The sequence below is a fragment of the Abramis brama genome, assembly GCF_963993115.1.
Source record: "Abramis brama genome assembly, chromosome: 1".
NCBI lineage: Eukaryota > Metazoa > Chordata > Actinopteri > Cypriniformes > Leuciscidae > Abramis > Abramis brama.
In genome coordinates this window covers 8,657,028-8,679,710 of record NC_139963.1, presented here as the reverse complement: position 1 = coordinate 8,679,710, position 22,683 = coordinate 8,657,028, and the positions used below count along the sequence as shown (strand labels likewise).

The following is a 22,683-nucleotide window of genomic DNA, read 5'->3' as shown; positions in this document are numbered from 1 at the left end:
ACCTTTAAGTGATGCTTAAAAAAAGACAACTTACCTTGGTTGAAATAAGGGATGGTTAGAAGAGAGAGAAAAAAAACAGTGGAGGATGATGGAGAATCTAAAAAAGGAAACAATAAAAATAGTATATTACAGGTAACCACTACAGTAGTCCAAAATGTTGAATGAGGTGTATATGCTGCAAATTAATCTAATATGAATATATAAAATAAATCTAAAGTGAAACTAAGAATGTGCTTAAAAACATCTTCCAGCAAAGGATGACTGTGGCGTCAGGCCGAGGCTGAGGGCTGTGAGAGAATAGCTGGAGGCCAGTGTGATTACTGATGAGTGACACCTGTTGCTCATTATCAATCACTCAATCACTCACCAGCCTCCGCTCTCTCACTCTCAGCCTCGCCCTGCTCACCTCAAGCACAATTATCTGTTTGCAGTAGGGCTGGGTAAAAAATCGATTTGATTTAAAAATCGAGTTGGTTGGTCAAATCGATTCATATTTTCAAAAAATAGATTTTTTTGATTTTTTTTATGGCAGAAATAGCCGGCGAAAGAGAGCAGCTCTTTACAAAGAAATGCTCCTCGACTTCAGTCGTGTGGAGTTGGTTTGGTTTACGGCATCTGATGAGGAACAGACAACACCTCGATGCAAACTTTATGGCGAATGGTGTTACTGTTTCAGGGTTCTTGCAGGTTTCAGTAAGTCAAATTTAAGAACTTTTTAAGACCTTTTAAGACCATAAAGATTTAAATTTAAGACCTACACGACGCATTGCCAAAAAAATATTCAAATCAAAGAATTCATTTTATTTAAATGAATTCAGTAATTGAAAAAGCATTAATTTAATTTACAGATAAATCACATTAGTAACCTTCCACACCCAACAACGCGTGTCAGAGAAAAGAACAGAATCAGATATACATTTTTTATAGAAAATTGTACTTTGCATATTATACTGTAAAAAACACATTATTAGTTGATTTTAGTTGATCATCATAGTTGATCATAACTAGAGATGAAATGGCATGAACATTTAATTTCATGATTATAGTGACAAAAATGATCACGGTTATCACAGAATCCTGTTCAAAAAGTATTAATACTACACAATGAAATCAATTCACCAAGTTTTATGTCGAAAACCAGCAAATAACAAATAAATAGAGATGCACCGATTACAATTTTCTGGGCCGATTCCGATTTCCGATTTTTCATTAAGTTTGACCTGCCGATACCGATTTTAGCCGATTCCGATTTCATTTTTTCTAACCACTTTACAGCACACACAAATATTTATTTTATATCTTTTCTGTAATAGAACATTTTACAATTTGCATAGTTCACACACATCTAAAGTGCAGTGTTATGGAAGAACCATTTCCTTTTCACATTCAATATCCAATATTTTTTTATATATGTATTTAACAAACTAAACGTCTGTATGAAAACAGGGAATGGCAATAAAATAATATATAAATAAAAAACAGGCCTATTGCAATCACTTGTAGCCTACAAACTGAATAATAAAACAAGTTTAAATGGGTACATTTTCTATAAATATTAGTCTTCGTTTTATTTTCTGACATAGCCTACTCTAGTTCTTGTTAAAACACGCAAAGTCTGTGCATTTTGGGCACTTTTTTGGTGAAACCCTATTTAGGATATTTTGTCCATCAAAAGTGTGCTTTCCCTTTAATTGAGCGTGAGCAGTGCAGCAAATGGACTCGGCGCCGAAACACGCGCTTCACTGCTCGCGACGCTCCTGCTTGACGCTCACGCGCTGCTCCTGCTCCCGTTGTGAATGCACTCATTGATCAACATGCACGCCGAAAAAAAATACGCGCTTGCGGTCTGAACGGACGTAATTCACGAGGTTTTCTACATGTGTGTACCGTGTGCACGTGTGATGCTGATGTTGCGCGATGTTAATCATGCGGCGCCCGAGTGCATTTGACCGGCATAAAATCGGCATTTGTCAGACTGACCGGCGGTCGCCGGTCACGGCTGATCACGTGAAAATCGGCCAATTCCGGTCACCAGCCGATCAATCGGTGCATCTCTACAAATAAATTTAGCATCAATATGCACTTTTGTTTACATAAACATTAAAATAATACCATTAAAAATGAACATTTTTAAAGTGTCTTGCATGTTATATACTGACATGTACAAGTTAAAATAAAGGTTTGACAAAAAAGGTTTTATAAAAAGATAAACCTCACATATTTCAGATTTTAAATCTTTTTTTTATAAAAAGAATGAGTCAAAAAAGATAAATTACTGACATTTACAATGCACTTTAGCTTATCTTTTATTATTAATAGTAAAATTCGGTCCGATTTTCCCGTGGCGTCTGTCGTTGCTGCAACCATGCCCTGCGGTCTCCACAATGACAAAGAAGTTTTAGTAGCTAATGGATTTCCACCATCGAAAAACGCTTGCTGTAGCTCTGCCACAGGATTTATTTACGGAGAAGAGAAAAACACCCGTAGTGTTTGGGTGCACGCACCCCCACCCTTCCTGTTGACTGAGCTTTCAGACAGCGGCTGGAAAACAGCGCTTACCGCGCGCCTACATTTGAACGAACTTGAGCGCGCAAAAGACGCGATTATGTGAACGGCCTCTTGGCGAGCGACCTCCAATCAGGCCGCGAGCGACGTGTTGGAAACCCCTGCACTAGAGCTCCGCTTTGTAGGCTACGACTCGATACTTTTTTGCTACTTTGTAATAACTTTCTGCGGCCAGCGTTTCTGGAAATAAACGAGGGTAAAACCTTTTTAAGACCTGACTAAATTAAATTTAAGACCGCGGATGAAAATCGGGCCGTTTTTTAAGACGTTTTAAGGCCTTAAATTTAAAGTTCCGAATTTTAGACTTTAAGACCCCGCGGGAACCCTGCTGTTTACATGTTCAATTCAACTAAGAGTTACCTCAAGATTGTTGTTTTATTAGCTCAAATCCAAATACAGTATAAATAATTTGGATGTTTAACAATCTTTGTTGCACACTGCACAGTGACTTTTCAGTTAGAGAAAGGGTTTTTGCAATTTTGTATGTTGATGCACTTTAATTAAATACAATAAATATATATTTTTAAAATATATTTAGAGTTCGCAGTTATTTTGTTTTAAATGGGGGGGGGGGGATAGAATAGAGTTTTTATATATACACATACATATATACATATACATACATATATATATATAAAAATAAAAAAATAAAATAAAAAACGCCCAGCTCTAGTTTGCAGACAAGAAAAATGGGTAAAATAAGAATGACTGACCACTGTAATATCAAATATTACCTAGGTCTGTATTTATAGACGTGCAGTAGTCAAAGAAATGAATTGATTAATCAAATTGTGGTAAAAAAAGATCATATGGATTTTAATTTATTGACTAGCAAAATATTATGGTAACACGAGAAACTGCATTAATTATGCCCGTGTTTCTCATCTTTTCAGATAATTTTCAATCAGTCACAATTTTGAACTGGTAAAGGCAGATAAATAAACATTAACATGGACAGCAAAGATAAAGTGCAAATAAGGGAAACATCTCAAGCTGTTAAGACATGGCTGATGATGTAGCTTTAAAGAATATAAGCCCAAATACTAACTGAAGTGTCTCAAATATACTTACAAAGATGCTTAGTGGTTGAAAGAGCTCTTAAAAGAGCTTTTGGGGGTCATTTAGCTGCTGTTGACACAAAAGCAAAATGGAGAAAAATAAGAAACATGACTGAACAGAATTAATTTTTCATCAATGAGATATATATACTTTCAGTGAACTTTGAGTTATTATTACTTAATCAAAACAACCCAGCTGCTGATTGATATTGGAATGCAAAAAAAAGTGTGTGTGTTTCTCTCCCTCCATTGTGTCCACTGTCTCCCCTCCTGTCCCATTTCTCATAGGTTGTTCCACCCTAACTGGACGTGCCGTCAGCGCGCATGGTGCCTGGTCACGGAGAGCGTCTTTTACCAGCGGAAAGGAAGCGCGAGGGTGAAAGGGAAGCTGTTGGAATTGTGTTTTCATTTCTTTTGATTGGGAATTCTGTGAAGTCATTGATAATGTTTTTCTCCCTTGTTTTCCTTCCTTTTAGTGGTGTGTTGGCCACAATTAACCTAAGAACAAACGGCCTGAGTCATGAACGCTGTTGGAGCTTTTTTGCGTATTGAAGGAGAAATTCTTGTTATGCTACTAGGCTGTATAGCAGTTCATACGAATACCGGGGTTTACTTTGGTTGTTTAATTAACATTAATGACAGACAGCACCACGTTTCTAAGGTTGCTGTAATTGTAAGACCTAATCCAATATCCTCCTGAGACCCATAAGGGAAAACAAGTTTTGTTAAGGTGTTTTTTATATATATATATATATATATATATACACACACACACACACACACACACACACACACACACACACACACACACACACACACACACACACACACACACACACGTCTTTACATTATTTGTAAACATGGCCAAAAATTTGGTTTTCCATTATATGTGATATGTATATTTTCATTGTCTCTAATTTGAATAGTAATGTGTTTTTGGGAAACATGTAATGGAAAAAAAGTAGCTATAACGAGTAATAAATTGACAACATTTTTATAAAAGCTCATAAATATTGATTTAGCATTTCTTTCCTATTCACGCGTCTCCTAAAATGCCTGACAAGCAAGTCCCGGTGTCCTCTACAGTGGACATGAATAAAACAGATGCATGTCTGATGAACGTCATATTCTTATTTAAAACCCCAAAGTTGTCTTAAGATGTGAATTTATTACAAAAAAAATCTAATTGATCAAATCATATTTCTATAAGAGTGCTGAATTTAATCATCCAGTCAATGTCAGTCAGGATAGGGATAGGGATAGGGATAGGGATAGGGGGGGGGGGTTGTCATGATGAAAACTCCAAACATTTGGTATCTCTGAAAAGCCCTGAATTTTAACGTTACAGGACAAAATGATCTAAAAAAAAAATTTAATCTAAGCTACAAAGGAAAACTTCTCAGGCAGATATAATGATAAATGGGCACATATATTAATGTTTCTGCCACACACGCGCCGAGAACCGCTGTGAGGTTGAAAGAGAATATCGTATTTTCCCGTGAGCGCTCGGCCTGCGGGTGCCTGAGCAGTGTGCACGCGCTGTGTTCACGCGCTGTCTGAGAAGTGGCCGCGCTTCAGGAGTAACTTATGTTTAACGAATTCAGTTCCCTTTCGCATCTGTGAGGATATTCATAGTTTTTTAAATACTTTATTGTAATTATCATTAATAAGTAGGGCCGAACGTTAACATGACAGACATGCGCATGATTTAACAGCAACAGGTTGTTTGCCTCTGTTAATAGATTGTATGATTTACTTAGTTCATGTTTTTAAACGTCATTAATAATTGTAGTTATAATTTGTGAAGTATATCGAATAATTAAAGTACTTACCTCCAGAAAACTCAAGTTATCAGTCCTCTCAGCAGGGAGTAGACAGTCGGGATGTGTGCACGCGCTGGCTCTGACTGGCCAGACTTCCGCTTTTATACTCGCTACCTATTGTTTTCGCGGGCTTTGCACGCGAGTCTGGCAGCAAAGTTTATATATTTTAATATTTATACATATATAAAATGTATATCATCACCCAGCATACCTTGTTAAATCATCCTGGCATTCAATTATTAATAATAATAAAACTGCTGTGATTGGTTAATAGAGCTTCGCGGCTTGACGTCACGGCTCTAGCGCCGCGGTGGCTGATGGGTCAAATCGTAGAGGGGCTGAAGATGGAGCTCTGAGTGGTTGTCTTTCCCGATCTCTGCAACAGATTGCTCTTTTTTGTTAAGTTAAGTGACCCTTATCAAGTTTGATTTAATCTTAATCTACTTACTATTCGCACTGTGTAAATTCGGGAAAAATGTCAAAATCCCAAAGGAAAAGGAAAGACTTGTTAGATCAAGCTGTTAAAAGTTTAGCAGCATCCGATGGAGTGATGGTTAGCTCCGATCTTATGATATCACCTGAAGGTAGCAATTTACTGATTGACATTTGTCATGATTATACCACCCCTGCTTCTCCACCACTTTCCTCTGTTGCTGAAGACTTTCCATCCATGCCTGTGACTCCAAGATATTATATAATATTATTATATATTATTATAATATTTAATATTATTAATATTATTTAATGTTTAATAATATTTTAATATTATTATAATATAATATTATATAAGATATTATATCCACTCTCTCTGACCTGATTAACTCCAGGGCGGACGGTATGGAGAAACTGATCAACAGTAACGCTATGAAAATAGAAGGACTAAAAAAAAACTGTTGACTTCGTTTGCTCGGAGGTTAAAGATTTAAAGATAAAGGTGTCTAATACAGAGAGATGCACTGATGAAGAAAAACGTGCTCGAGCACCGCGTACGGGAGCTGGAAGGGAACCACAGGAGGTGGATCCTGCAGTTGTGTGGAGTCCCAGAGAAAGCAGATCAGAACATACGAGCGGATGTCATTCAGATTTGTCTGCAGGTGCTACCCGAGGGAAAGATCAAGCTTCCAGATGTGATCGATACTGTTCATCGTTTAGGATCAAGGATGCAACCTGACAAGCCGAGAGCTGTAATTCTTCAGTTCTCCAGCAGAGAGCACCGTGACGCAGTTTGGAAGGCTGCTAGAAACAACTCGTACCTGCGTGATAAGAAGCTTCGCTTTGCTGAAGATTTCTGTGAGGAAGACAGAGAGCGGAGAAAGAAGCTCTGGCCTGCAGTTAAAAGTGCAAGAGATGCAGGAAAAAAGGCTTACTATGTCAGAGCCCGTGCCTTTGTTGAAGGCAAAGAAATCATTCTTCCACCTTAATGGCTATTTTTCAAGTTGCTGCTTACTAATCCAGTATCTTCTGTCTACGCATGCACTTTGGATCTTGTACCTTAATATTCTTTTAAGTAGTTCAATACTTTATTTGGAACTTGTCAAGTTGTTATATGATAAGTTGGTTCACTTATCATTGACTTTTGTTTAAGTGCAGAGTTTGGGAGTTCCCTTTTTGCCCTAAGCTTTTGTCTTAAGATGATCTTATTTGTTTTCACAGTTCTTGTTTTGACGTTGTTATCTTTGTTTTCATTAAATGTCAGGGGTATACGGCAAACTGTAAAAAGGAAAGCTTTATTTTTGTTTGCAAAAACACTGAAGGCTGATTTTTGTTTTTTCCAAGAATCCCATTCATCTGTCAATGATGCAAAATTCTGGAGATCACAATGGGGAAATGACCTTTGGTTTTCCCATGGATCTGAACAGCAGGAGTCACTACTCTAAGGAATGCATTTAAAGGGAATATTTTACATACAGATTGTGATTCAAATGGTCGTTTTTTGTGTAATGTCATTGATCTCAATTCAACTTTTATTATTATGGCCAATATTTATGGTTTTAATTCAAGGTCTGAGAATGCAAGTTTTCTTGATTTTATAGAAAGTAGACTACTTTACTGGCTAAATAAATTGATAAATGGCCTCCTGGTCAGCCCTCATCACTTAATTCAAAGTTTAAACAACTCATGGAGAGACTTGATGTGATTGATGTCGGGAGGACCAAATTCCCTAATACTAAAGCTTTTACCTGGAGCAACAAGGCTGCTTCTCTTCGCTCTCGTATAGACTTTTGGCTAATCTCTAAATCTATTGACATTCGCAATACTTTTGTTGATATTCTTCCAACGCCCCTAACTGACCATAAGGCTATTTTTATAAAAAATTAAACTCTCTGTTAACACTTTAAATTCTATTAAACCATCATATTGGAAGTTAAATAGATCTCATAATACCGTTAAGCTAAAAATAAACCATTTCATAAACCATTATTGGGAAAAAGCTGTGAGGGAACGCTCTTTTAGTAATAATTGGGAGTTATTAAAATTTGATATTAGTAAATTTATGAGAAGATATGGGAGTGAGCTTGCCAAGCTTAGGAAAGCTGAGGAAGAGGCAGTTGTTAGTGAAATTGCTGCCGTTACGTTAAATATTGATATTGATATCTGATGATATTTACAAACGTAAAGCTGAAGGTGCCTTTGTGCGATCTAGGAGGAGATGGATGGAGCAAGGAGAACAAAATTCTGCCTACTTCTTCAGCTTAGAGAAGTCTAATGCCACTTATAATAGTTTGTCTAAACTCAATGTTGATGGTATCGTTACGGATGACCCCAAGACAATTTCTGATTATTGCAATAAGTTTTATAAGTTATTATATACCTCTAGGTTCGATGAGGATGATACACCCTCTTTTTTAGACTCCATAGTCGACCTGATTACTATAGAGGCAGATGACAAAAATCGGTGTGATGATCCAATTTCCCTTAAGGAATTTTGATTCTATTAATCATCTTAAAGTCAACAAGTCTCCGGGGAATGATGGTGTTACTGCCGAATTTTATAAGGCATTCAGTGAACCCTTAGCTCCGTTCCTTGCAGAAGTTCATGCAGAGAGTATTCTGAAACAGCTCTTCCTCCTAGCTTGACACAAGGTGTGATTACTCTAATTCAAAAACCAAAAAAGGATCCACTTCTTATTGAAAATTGGCGTCCAATCTGTTTACTTAATACAGATTATAAGATTCTAGCTCTAATTTTTGCTCAAAGATTACAGAAAGTCATGAGCTATTTAATTGATGAATCTCAGTCTGGATTTATAAAAAATAGGCACATTTCTAATAATATCAGATTAATTTTAGATCTCCTTGACTATTCTGATTTGATTTCAGAGGAAAGTTTTATCTTTTTTTTAGACTTCCACAAGGCTTTTGACACAGTGGAGCATAATTTTATTTTTCGTTGCCTCAGGAAATTTGGCTTTGGTGATTTTTTTAATAATGCCATCAGGACACTTTATACTAACAGTAACTGTTCGCTGAAATTTAGTTTTGGTATGTCACCTAGATTCAGTCTTCAGAGGGGTATCAGGCCCTATCTCACCCCATCTTTTCCTCCTTGCCACCCAGGTTTTCTCTCATTATATTAATAAAAGTGCCTTGAAAGGGAAATAAAGATCAGCCAGTTGGCAGATGACACTGCTCTTGTTTTAAGAGATGCCTCTTGGGTCCCGTTTGCACTCAGCACTGTTGAGAGACTTTCTAAAGCTTCTGGTCTTTCTTTAAATTTGTCTAAATGCAAACTACTTTCAATTAAAGAATGTAACCTAACTATAATTAATAATATTCCAATTAAAGATAAGATATCTTATCTAGGTATCTCTATATGTAAAAATCAAATTGATAGATGTGCATGTAATTTTTCCCCTATTATGGAGAAAACCCAAAGAAAATGTAATTTATGGCTACAGAGAGACTTATCTCTGAGGGGAAGAATATTACTTGCTAAAGCGGAAGGTATCTCCAGACTTTCATATGCTGCTCAGTCGCTCCATGTGGATAACAACACTATCAAAAGTATTGACAAAATGTTATTTAAATTCATATGGAAAAATGGCATACATTATATCAAGAAATCTGTTGTTTTAAATTCTTATTTAGATGGTGGCCTCATGTTGTTAGACTTTTGTACATTCATTAATACTCTTAAAATTAATTGGGCCAAAAACTTTCTCAAAAATCTTACCTCTATTTAGAACTTCATTCCACATTATATTTTCTCCAAATTTGGTGGTCTTAATTTTTTATTGCTTTGTAATTATAATGTTGAAAAAATACCCGCTAAATTATCTAAATTTCATAAGCAGATCCTTCTCGCCTGGTCTCTGATATACAAGCACAACTTTTCTCCTCATAAATATTTTATATGGAATAATCGTGATATTCTGTATAAAAACAAATCTCTTTTCTTCCAGCGCTGGTTTGAGGCTGAAATCTTGCTTGTAAGTCAGGTGTTTAATGCACATGGCCATTTATTAAATTATGAAGAATTTCTTAATCGTTTTAACATTCCCATTACCCCTAAAGAATTTGCTATTGTTTTTGATGCCATTCCATCTGGAGTTATTAGACTGTTTCAGCATATCCCCTACCCCTCTTCTTTACCTCCTTTAGATCCTAAAGTTACAGTGGTGGGGAAATATTGCTTTTCATCCTCTTCTTCTAACAGATCAATACGTCAATTATTTCTTAAAGGGTACATAACATACACAGTTTCACCTAATCTCATGTTAATCTTGAGTACCTATAGAGTAGTAGTGCATCCTTCATATCTCCAAAAAGTCTTTAGTTTTATCATATTTATAAAAGAAAAATACAGCTTTCCGATTCTCTCCGGAAAAAGCCGAGCTCCTGGAGGCGTGCCGTGGGCGGAGCTATAGAGTCAACATATATTCACTTATGTGCTGATTTCCAGCAAAAGACAGAAATCTGATCCAGTTGTACTTACATGAATGGGGTCTTTTATCACTGGGACCGCTCCACGTTTTAATAGCAAACGATGTGCAAATCCAGCGTCGACCTGGGCCTTATTAATAAAACATTCGTCACTGAAATGACCAGAACACACAACCGCACTTGCTACACTCCGTTGCTGCCCCGGAAAAACAATCTGCATCCACTGTTCCTGTAACGCTGGGTTCTTTGGGAAGCTGAACACGGTAAGCTTTCCCTCACATCCAAAAACACACTTTGGAGACATTCTTGAACAAATCCTATGCAGCGCTGCCGATGATTTCCTGTTGAAGCGCGTTGATGCGCGCGGTCTCGCTCTCCTCTGGTCGACGTGTGCGCGGGCGCGCTTTTCCGAGAGAAATGCTCATACAAGGAGTTCCACTCTCGTCTACGTCATTAGATCCACGATCGAAAAAAAAACAGCCGAAACTTGTACCAACCCGGAAGTAAGATTTTCTGCACAGAAATTCTCCGTTATTTCATCTTAAACTGTCATGTTCAAATGGTAATGTTTATAATTGTTATGTCTGTACTGGAAAGATTTCAAAAAAATAAATAAAAAATAAATAAATAAAAAAATTCTCCGTTATTCGTCCAAAATATTTTTTTTAAACTTTGGCCATGTTTAGCATGAGAATCCATCTCTTTAAACAACTCTGTAAACACTGTAAACAACTCTGAATACATGAAACACCATTGTACCCCCCCCTTTAATGAATATGTTTCTATTCCAAATGTCACAGTTTATTGGAATGCTTTTCTTCCCAATATTGTCTGGAAAAAAGTCTGGCTAACTCCAAATAGATACTTAATTACTAATAAGATAAGAGAAGTTTCCCTTCGAATTATCCATCGTGTATATCCCGTTAATACTTTCTTAAAGAAATTCAAGGTAGATGTTAATGCAAACTGTTCTTTTTGTGGACAGCACCCAGAGCCAATAGTGCATTTGTTTTGGCTTTGCCATTATTCTAAATTGTTATGGAAAGACTTTTCCCGTTTTGTTTTTGAAAACATTGATAAGGATTTTTCTCTACTTTGGGAAAATGTTTTGTTTGGAATTGTTAATTGGAAAAATGAGCAATTACACAAAAACAAAATATTCTTAATTAATCTTCTTTTTTTGTTAACAAAATTTTATATACATAAATGTAAATTTTCAGGTCAGAAACCACTTTTCTATGTTTTGATTACTGAAGTACAACATTACTTTGGGACTATCTCTGACTCATGTAACAAGAAGGCTTTAAAAACAATTGAAATATGTAAATCTTTTCATCTTTTCCTTTAATATGTAATTTTTTTCTTCTTTTTTTTCTGATTAGTTATACCCCTGTCTCTTTTTTGTTTTGTTTTGTTTTGTTTATTCGTTTTATATTGTGACTGTTTATATAATGTTTTCAATAAATAAAAATAAATAAATAAAAAATGGAATGGAATAAAAATAAAATCGCCATTTTGTGAGGCCACTTTTTGATGCACCGAGGGATTTTTTTTATTATTATTTTTTTATGCTTAAAACAATATACAGATAATAACAGACAACAACAGAACTAAAACAAATAAAAATAAAATAAAAACCACAAAGGGGGGAATCATGTAAATTAAACATATTGATAAATCATATATGAGAATTACATGACACTGAAAAAAGGAAAAGAATTACAAACAGATCATGTTTTTAAGGCCTTTTTGTTCTCAGACAACTTAATTGAAAAGAGGTATTTTTCATATTTAAATATTTAGATTTATGAGTATGAAACTTTGCTAGTAACAAGATCAGATTAATTACATAAAAATTACCTTTTTTAGATTGATTATAATCTACAAAGCCTAGGACCACATCCTTCCAATACAACACACATTCATTATAGATTTCAGACCTAATAAATCCTAAGACATCTTGCCAAAACATTTTGGTAAATGGACAATACCAAAAAAAGAAAAGAAAAAAAAGATGACCTACAGTTTTTTATGAATTATTTTAAAATAAATCTCTTTTACTTTATTGGTTAAAAAAAATAAAGATATGGAAGCATCCAAACTTTTTTCCAACAGATATTACCAACTGCATTATTCCAGTAAGCGGTCACAGACGGTAAAGGAACAATGTTTTGCTGAAAAAGTGAACGGACTGATCGATTGTTTTTACAGGGAGAAGCAAAGCACAATTTGCCAACAGGAGTATTGACCATAGAGACTGTAGAGTCAATGATTTGATTACTTTCAATGATTACTTTCCTTCAATGATTCTTATTAACATTATGTGTCACCACTAATGGCCAATCACTTAAATAATCACTTAATTATCTCATTAACTTCAACACCGCTTCAGTGTTAATTTTTAACACTCTGTAGTTGGATCTATATGTACACCGAGGAGTGTTGATTTAACACTGGGGATTTTGCCTGAAAAGAATAGTTTATTTAGTAAATGAAACTCAACTTTTTGAATATGTGCATTTGAACTCAGAGCACAAGAAATACCTGATGATCCCCAAACTTTCTGAAATATTTAGTCGTATGCAGTTCTGGTCTGCATCTCTCCTCTCAGTCTCCTCAATGTCTGCAACCTGTTGTTGGAGAACACATATGTTTGATACTAGCATTACAATTATCATTGCCACTGTGAAACTAGTTATTTGTAGGTTAGTTATAGGTATGCCTTGAAAGTAATAACTAATTTAGACCTGTATGGTGATGAGTGGTTTTCATCTTATCATCTTCATTTTTAAACTTCAAAATGTAAGAAGCTATAAAGAAATTCATAGTGAGTTGTTTAAGGTGTAAAATACCTTTAGCTTCATTAATTCATCACTGAGTCTTTCCTCTGTCATGTCCGTTTCAGCGATGAGGTCTTGTGCACTTGAGCTCTGCACTGTTTGCCGCTGTGTTTAACACGGTTGGTGCCTTGCGTGTATGTCTGCCGATCCAGGGGTCCAGTGCTCAAAACTGGGTTTTATGTTGTGAGGATTTCTGTTCCCAGCTAAGACCATTCAGGAAATAAAGTAGCAATACAAACTCATGAAACAGGACTTTTTTTGTTTTTTGAAGAAAATTAGTTAATGTTCATTTGCAATAAACTCTTTACACAGTTGTAAATAATGGCAAGAGATCTATTTTGCCTCATTACGTCCAGCCGCACACAGTGGATCTGCATGATGTGAAGAACTCACAAAGTATTCACAAGAGACTGAAGTGGTTTAGTATAATTGTCATGTTTCATGAAAGAAAAAAACTCCAGTAATAAACTTACTTTTCAACAAGCCAGTTGTAATCCTCTCCATTGAAAGAGTCTCCCAGAAGTCCTCTGAATTCTCCTCCCCATTGCAGGTTTCATGCGGTTCACTTATGTCACTGACTGGATAAAGAAGAGAAATTACACTTACACAACTTAGCTGCAAATTAGAAAATGAAATAAATAGATAAACCTGTGACTTTTGTATGACCTGCCATGCTGAACACTCCCTTTCTGTGTAAATCCATTACAACAACAGGAGGATGATGACCACATTTTAGACATGAAAAGTCATAATCATGGTGGGTTTGTGCCTCAAAATGTAAATATGCATGAAAAAACTCTGACTCTTTTGGGTAAGGCACATGTGATGTCCTTTGCTCCCAACTGACACATGAGCCTTAGTGAGAATAGACATAAGAACAAGTATCAGTGTTAGATCAGGATGAAAAATCTTAAGACTAATGTTTTTTTCCATTTCACAAATAACTAATTTAAGAAACTAAACCTGCACAGAATTTCTTATGAAGATGCACAGAAAGATGGTTAGCAGCACTTGATCATTGAAATTGTGAAGCCCATTCATCCAGTCCTGGTATCGGTAAAACACACCACAATTACTGCACTTCTTGCAATATGTGGATATTCCTGATGAGGAAAATACACAGACATTAATAGGACAATGTAAAGCAATCACTTGGAAAATATATTGTATTGCATACTTTAACCTAATACTGCCCCAAATACTGGAGCAATGCAAACTTACTACACACTGACATGAACCAATGTCTTAATAATTATTAAATATTCACTATTCACAACTGACAAACCAACAATGCCTACCAGTCACACCATTGAGCATCGCCACTTTAGTATTTCTGGTGATGAGGACAGGAGCACTGAGACGAACAGGTCCAGGACACTGAGAGCAGAACTCTTCCTCAGGAATAAGATGAGGAATATCTTCCTTCTTTACATCTTCCGTAAAAACATCTGATAGTGTGTCAGGAAGCGTTTTATTATGGTATATATACTGTACCGTCTGCTCCAGGCCTTCAGACTCTGGAGGATATTCCCACTGTTGGCCAGACGGGTCCTCATGTTGTGATGGTTCAGTCTCTGCCTCTGCTTGTGGGAGCGTTGTGAAGAGCTGCCGCTTCATTTGAAAGAGACAACATTTTGCAATGCTCTTATGCAGGCATGATTTCCTACCTTTGATGCAAGGGCAATGCCAAGTGTGTGTCTTGGAATTGTAATTAACCAAGACTCTGCCCAGTCTACTGTAATGTGAAACCTTTGGCTCATATACTGATATATAATACTTGTAGTTAGGGCCTCCAATAGTAACAAGGCTAGTAAATGTGGCCCCGGTACTTTTAGCCTGATCTCGCCGGTTAAGGCATTGATTTTTCCTTTTGTCACCAAACCATTTTTGCTCAACCATCTCAGTTAACACATCCTCTGATAATCTTCATTAGGCGCAATAGCACTGGAGTGGTCAACTGATCTCAGATGAACACATGGTGTAACCAAAAGGTCACTCCTTTGTGCCATTTCAGAAGAAGAGTTGCAGATATCCATTTCACACACAACCTTATGTGATGAGCCCCAAATTCTTTTCGCCACATGAATGGGGATACAGGGCCCACGAAATGTTTTTTCTACAACATATATCCCATACTTTCTATCAACACACTGTGCTGGTAGATGACCCGCTGAAGATATGGGATGTGTGGCTTCATGTTTCTGCTCAATGTGTTTTTTAATTTTAATTTTTTTTTTAATTCAGGCTCAGTCCACAGTGAGGACACCTTTCTCTGAATCACTAGTGGAGCTGCTGATTCTGCTGGATGAGCGACTGGTTGCTGAAAAGTAGTGTGTTGTGTTGGATGAGCGACTGGTTGTAGATCTGCAGTAAAAGCAGATATGGGGTGTTTTTTTGCAAATATGCTCTTTTAGGGCACCTTTTTTTATGTAGATCTGTGGACATTGACAACAGTGAAAATACGTGGCCTTTTGAGTCTTAATGTTGTCTTAATGTTGACCTGGTTTAACTAACGTTTATGTGATAGCCCTATAGCCCTATAGTCTAATAGGGGTCCTGTGCCTATCTCTGGGTTCCTGGCTTAGAAAAAGATCTGCACTAAAACAGATTGTGTATAGGCTATAGCTTAATTTTGCGCCGATTTTTTCAATTGTTTATGTTGCCCCCCCAAACAAGCCAAATGCCCCCCAAACATGACATCCTGGTAACCCCTCTGCTTTTGACCACAGCCAAGGCCTCAGCTGTATATAACACAATCTAAAACAGAGGTGAAAAAAAAATGTCTTTGTTAGTACATGTTTAAAAAAATATATTTTTATAGACATATTTGAAGCTATGCTCACACACTCACCTCCATGTTCAACAGATCACAGTTTATGTCCAGCTATATGGGTCATTATTTGATGATACTGGCTTGGCTTGTATATGTCACATGTGCAGAAAGGGCATGTGAATAAATTAGCATCTGCATGACAGCGCTGTGGTTGATCTTTACCTCTCCGCTGAATTGTTATGTGCTGAATAGCCACAAAGAGACCTCATACTCAATCCTATGGCGAAAGCTCTTGAATTACGTAACATGACATGCGGCAAGTGCACTAACGAGGCTTGAGCAATTAATAGCAGTTATTAATAGTGGTGGGGGAAAAAATCGATTCTGTTCAGTATCGCGATATTTTGCACAAGCAATTATATCGATACAGTAGCGCCAAGTATCGCAATATTTAATTATATAATTATCTGTTTTACTTTCGGGTTTTCTCGGAGTTTACTCTGATAGTTTACATCTGCGTATTACATCCACAATGAAGCGCTTATTGCGGTAGGCTACTTTGTTGTCGTGCATTCAACAGGAAATTCAAATGAAAATGTAGATGCCAAGTAGCCTATAAGTTTAGCATAGATATATTTCCACTCGCTGAACACTGACTGAGCGCTTGAGAGTTTCGCTCTCCGTCAAGCGATCATTCTCTGCTTACCTGTGTGTGACAGGCGCGCGCTTGCCGCCGTCGCGTTTCTCTCACGCACTCAAAGAGAGCGAGAGAGAGTCTTACATTATACCACGCAAAATCGACGTGCTACGTGTAAGCGATATTCTTGTTTGTATTTTCCTGTCAAAATAATTGAGTTGATCTGGGATTATTCAGCTTTTAAAAACAACCAGAAGAGAGTTTCTCCTGTAGTGGGCGGAACTAATGCGCAAACGGCAATCTTTTAATTTCAGAAAATCAGAGCGAACGAACGCTGTCAAGGTGATTAACATTCATGAACGCAGCAGCTCATGTGTTGTAGGCCTATATATATATATATATATATATATTTTTTTTTTTTTTATAGACTATGGTTGTATATTGTCAATATTAGTAGTAGAATTAGTAGTAGGATTATCTTTTAATAATAATTACTATTATCTTTTTTTTTTTTTTTACAGAAACACTGAATGACCAACAATATCTTAAGCACCCCCAGTTGAGTTTAAGTTCAGTTAAAATGACATATGCATTCATGCATGATTATCAAGTTTTAGATCTAATTACTGAAGTTATATCATTAAATAGATATATAAAATATAATTTCGATATATAAAAAGCTGTGCCATTTTACAATGCTGATTTTTGTAGGAATTATATATATATAAACGTTTTTGCACTTCAGTTAATGTGTACAAGATATTGTTCACAGAATTAAATGTGACATTTGAAGTGAGTTGAGCAGTCTTATTTTCCTCATTTTTTGTAAAGCCTTTGAATAATATGGGGGCATGAATCGCAATATATCGCAGAATCGAATCGCAATACTTGCTGTATCGCAATATGTTAAGAATCGCAATAATATTGAATCGTGGGCCAAATATCGCAATACTATCGAATCGTCACATTTTTGCCAATTCCCACAGTTATTAATGCAGTTATTAGAGTGTGTCTCTCCCGCAACAGTTTCACGCAGGCTTAACACACACTCCGTTTGCAGTGCGTATGCAGTGAGTATTATTTCCCATACACATGTTAAATGTAACTTTTTACTCTACTGAAGCATAAATATACCATAATATGTTTGCAGATATTTAGGAAACATGCTGATAACTTGAGGGTGAGTAAATCATGGACTAATTTTCATTTTTGGGTGAACTATCCCTTTAAAGGTCGTACAACCCAGAGTTTGTGTCAAATCATGAGCAATTGAACAACGTTCAGTAATCATGTTAGAGGACTGACAGTCTTTGACTTGATTTGATTAAAACTACATCAAACTTGTTGGTCATAAAAAAATTCAAGGCTTTCCTTCATTTTATGTGTGGTATTTTCATGTACATTCAGCCACTGTACACTACAGATTGACTTTTGTTATAAGATGCAACAGATGCCTATTTATTACAAGTATTTTTCCTGTTATTGTTTCGACTGGTTATCCTTTAAACACCGTATACAGTAATCCATGTCTCCTCATAGAGAGGCATGAGGGATTTCAGTGGAAAAAAATCTATTTAGTTCTCCATGAATCACCTTTACATTTATAAAACTAACATTTAAATGACTAGTGATATAATAGACTTATGTTGTCATTGTTAACATTACTTGGTACTATTATTACCAGAAATATAATTACTTCTATTTTAGTATATTTACGTATATTTTAATTACTTCTCAACTAGAAAAGAAAAGCATCTAGAAAAGTTGTGGCATTTCACAGCAATAAAATATACAGTTTAAAGTTGTTAAAAAACAGAGTCCAATTTCAGTATTTCTAGATCCATCTCTATATGTAAAGCAACAGCTGATTCATCACTGCAGTAATAAGCCAGTCAAACCGTCTGGAAATCTATATCATTTTACATATAAATGTCTTATATTTACATACATAAATACAATCATACATAGTCTTATTCAGCAGCCTGAGATTCAAATAAACATATTGAAAAAAACGTTCTGCTTCACAAACCTGTTGCTGTCATTATAACGGCCCATTTGAACATGATTTTGGGATGTTCTTCTCTTTCTTCTCATAGTCTCTCAGTCACTGTGGTTTGGCGGAGATGTAATCGTTTTAAAGCAGAATAAATACCTTCATAAAAAGCCTGAATGCACAAATGTTCATTACAGCACAACATCGGTATGGTCAAAGAAATGTAAAAAAACAAAAACATTTCTAATAATTCCTCCATGTAAACTCAAAGATATTGAATCAAACATGAATTAAGTTTCCACATGACTCTGAAAAACACGGACATTCCTGATTGGGACGCCAATCGAATCCCAACAGTTACATCCCGTCAGAAATAATTAGCGTCTGAATAATTAACTCTAGTCAGTGCTTTTCCTGACGAGTCTTTAGAGAAGCTGGTTGGTTGAAGCTCTTCCCACATGAATGGCAGAGGAACGGCTTCTCTCCAGTATGAACCCTCTCGTGCGCTTTCAGGGATCCGGACGGATTGAGACTCTTTCCACACCGGAAGCACTCGTAGGGCTTTTCTCCAGTGTGGATTCTTTGGTGGCGCTCCAGGTCGTGGTTTTTGGAAAGGCTTTCCCACTGGAAGCACACGTGAGATCTCACAGTAGTGTTTCTCTGTGGCTCTTCTGCTCTCGTCTGCAGGAATCTTCAGGTGTGTTTTCAGGACTGATGCTGAAGCTTCACATTTCAGTGATCTTCCTCCAGAGCGAGGACACTGATGGGTTTCAGATCTACTGTGTGTGTGAAGCTCTTTCCACACTCGTGGCACATGAAGGGTTTCTCTCCGCTGTGGATCCTCATGTCTCTTCAGGCTTCCTCTTATGAATCGATGAGGCGTCTGATGCTGATGTTTCTCCACTTCATTCAGTTCTTCACTTTCTTCTTTCATTTCTATATCAGGTCTAAGATGAAAATATCAAACTTTGAAAATTACTTCTAAGACCAGCATGAAATGAAAGAAAATAAAAAAAAACCCTGTTGATTTAACGGCAGAAGCTACTAAGTAGCTACTGCAACCTTTTATATCTTTTATATGGTAAAGTTTGATTAAAGTTGTCTTAGATTAATAACAAATCTGGTTGATGTTTAAAGTTTTAATGATCAATTAGATGCATTTCATAGTTATTTTATGTTTTTTAAAGGTATGTTTACACGACAATGATGTACTAAAAATTTTAAAGTTTTTCCTTTGCGTTTTTCATAAAGTTTCATATACAGACAACAACGTTTTCAAAACAATCCCGTTCACACAGTCATTCACAAATCCTCTCCCGTGGCCTCATGGGATAGTAAAGTGTCCATCATATACACACTTCAGAATCTCATCCGGGGACTTTCGGCCTACTCTTTTATAATTACAGTGAATTCAGACATACTTCTTTTGTCACATACTGTTTTTGCCTACTATTATACGATTTCGGAGCCCGTGTTTTTGTAATTTACACAGAGAAAGTTTGTGTTTTCAGGCTCACAAAACGCTGTTGTCGTGTAAATGAACTGCCAAAACACATACAATGTTTTAGTTGAAAATGGTGTTGTGTAAATACCCCCTTAATCTCAAAACGTTATTTTAGTTAAAACATCATCATAAATGTCCACCCTAAACCTAGTGTGTGTGTGTGTGTGTGTGTGTGTGTGTGTGTGTGTGTGTGTGTGTGTGTGTGTGTGTTTGTGTGACCTTGACCCTTAAATGCATATGAGGGTCGATTTAAATTACTTTTAAAAAACTATTTTTTAGGAAAATTAAATGTAGCCTAATAACTTGCCTTTATAAGGCAACACATATATATTTTTATTGCATTCTGAATAGTTTCACACACATACAGAAAACGCAGTTAAAGTTGTATTGCTGACGATATAACAAAGCTTTACAGTAGTACACAGCCCAACAATTACACAGACAGATCATGTTTTGACACATTTAGGGTTAATAGGCCTATTTCTTACATTAGCCAAAAATGAAGTAGCCTATATCAGTATCTTCATGTTTCATGGTGCATTCATCAGAACAACTCATGTCTACACTCTCCTCTTTAATAGGCTAAACATCTGTTCAATAGTGTGTCACTCAGATGTCAGTTGTTTTCACATGGACTTACTCTTGTTTGAATGCCTGTCTTCATCTCGTCATTTATTAGGGTAAATTCAAACTCTCAAACTTATAACACACACTACATGTACAAAATTTACGGCATGTAAATGAAATACAGTGTCGGATATGGAATAATATGATCTATCTGATGTCATGCACGATTGCTCTTCTTTTTCTCCTTCTTCTTGTGACTGTGTGGAAATCACTGTATGGTAAATTTTCGCCATCTACTGGTTGAAGTTTGCATCGAGGCTTTATTGAAAGAAAAACAATAAAATTACAGTTGTATAAAACAATATTATGTTTATGTATTTATGTAGCCTATGTAAGTGTAACTAAAAAATATGCTACATTTAGACATTTGGCAGGTGCCTTTTAATCCAAAGTAACAAAATGCAAATTTTTGATCAGTTCCAGCAATATAATGGGAATTGAACACCTCGGTGTTGTTAGAGCCTTTCTCTACTGACTGAGCAAAAGTAATAACTTATAGATTTATCAAACATGGGAAAACACACAAGAACAGTTAAAAACAACAATAAATTATGTGTAGCCTAAATCTTCAGTGAGAGAGGTACAGGGATGATGATGATGGTGATAATGATGATAAAAGATAGGCTAAAGCACAATGACATATTATTCAAAAAATCACCACAACAAGACACTGTAAAATTAAACATACTGTAAGGCCCAAAAGGAAAAACAGCAGAGCAATCATTAAACAGAAAGAGAGAGATTTCCTCAGGACCATAAACTCCTGTGACTGAAATCATTGGACAACTATAAGCTCTAGCATAATATTAACAAGCTTTAAATAAGCTTTTACCAAATTCACATGAATTTATGTGCCAGGTTTAATAGTGATATAATCATTGACATTTTTTAACGGTAATTGACCCTTCGCTAAGCCCCGCCCTCCTTAGTTACTGTTGCTACGCCTGTCAAGCTTTTGCGCCTGGCACGTCTATTACAGTATGTATGCACTGGTTTCAGACATTCCTAAGGACATAATTAGTCATTTTTGGCAAACAGGTGAAAATATGAGAGTGCAATACTGCAGTATGCATTCGAGGGCTATATCCACGACATAATATGCAAACGATTAGAGAATAATTTCATCAAAATTGAAGTTAAAGCATAACGTTAGGTCCCAGCGCAAGCAGCAGCCGCCTCATACGCTGACCATTCAAATGGGAAACACACAAATTTGAGGAACAGCTTTGTGCATGCCCAGCAGGGTAAGTGAAATTTGAAAATATTCTAATATTTATAAAACAAACAGCTTATCCATATGTATTGTGGAATAAACACAAGACATTAGCCTGACCACTTTGCAATGATAACATTCTCCCGCTTATATTTTTAGCGCGCCAGGCTAACGTTACTGCTCACACGTCGTGGGTCACATTAGTGACTACTGTTATGAACTGATTAAGTTTGCATACCAACCTTTTCCTTGAAGATCTCCGGCAAGCCCCGTGATGTTCCCTCCTTTTACTAACTACCTTTTACTTTTTCTAGAACTAACGGGAGAGTCGTTATGTCAGTGAGCCTCCGTCTTGCCTTTAATCACACTGCTTGATCCACGAGCTGGACAATAACTTTATTCTAGAGCTGCTATAAAGCCAAAACACTTTACTTTTAATTTCCTATTATCAATGTAAAGCTGCTTTGGAACAATCTACATTGTTAAAAGCGCTATATAAATGAAGATGACGCCTGGCATTTCTCCCCTTGGGTTTTAGGTTTCGGGAAGGGAACAAAATCCACCACCCCGTCCAAAATTTTAGGATACCGGGTATCAGATTTGCACAATCCATACGCACAACGCTTCGGCATGTTTCCCTCGCTCGAAAGCTTGCCAGACCTCCCGCGCCTAGTTACGGTTGCTAAGCCACGATTGGCCTGTGGCGGTTTTCGGGCGTGGCTTAGCGAAGGGTCAATTATGTGGAATTTTTTGTTTTGTTTTGTTT

General features: G+C 36.4%; 1 long non-coding RNA gene across 1 annotated transcript; it reads right to left on the bottom strand.

Annotated features, from left to right (window-relative positions):
- Positions 1 to 52: 52 nt before the first annotated feature.
- Positions 53 to 5,505, bottom strand: LOC311083756. The gene is made up of 3 exons (XR_014606356.1): positions 5,456 to 5,505; positions 3,637 to 3,693; positions 53 to 97 (listed from the first exon to the last, which is right to left on the bottom strand). It is a non-coding gene; the product is annotated as an uncharacterized lncRNA (long non-coding RNA).
- Positions 5,506 to 22,683: the final 17,178 nt, after the last annotated feature.